We start from the raw sequence: 306 nt of genomic DNA on the forward strand, positions 1-306 counted from the left end.
ATGCGTCTCGGGGGAGCTGATCCCTCAGGAAGGGGCTTTTCCAGAGGGTAGGGTCCGGCACGGATCATGCTGCGGGAGCCCCGGGGGAAGGCGCAGTCCCCGGACAAAACCTGCCGCAGCCCGGCGGGGCTGAGCCGGCACCCCCGAGCAGGGCAATACCTGGAACGCGGCCGGTCCCGCACCTCTGCGGGTGTGACCGGGCGAGGACAGAACACTTTTAAGACAAATAAAGCCCAAACACCTTCTCACGTTAAACGTGACCCGCCCCCCCCCCGGCCGGGCCCGCGCGGCCCCCCCGCGCCCCCC

This window comes from Corvus brachyrhynchos, unplaced genomic scaffold (genome assembly GCF_000691975.1).
Source record: "Corvus brachyrhynchos isolate BGI_N302 unplaced genomic scaffold, ASM69197v1 scaffold21, whole genome shotgun sequence".
In the NCBI taxonomy this organism is placed as follows: Eukaryota; Metazoa; Chordata; class Aves; order Passeriformes; family Corvidae; genus Corvus; species Corvus brachyrhynchos.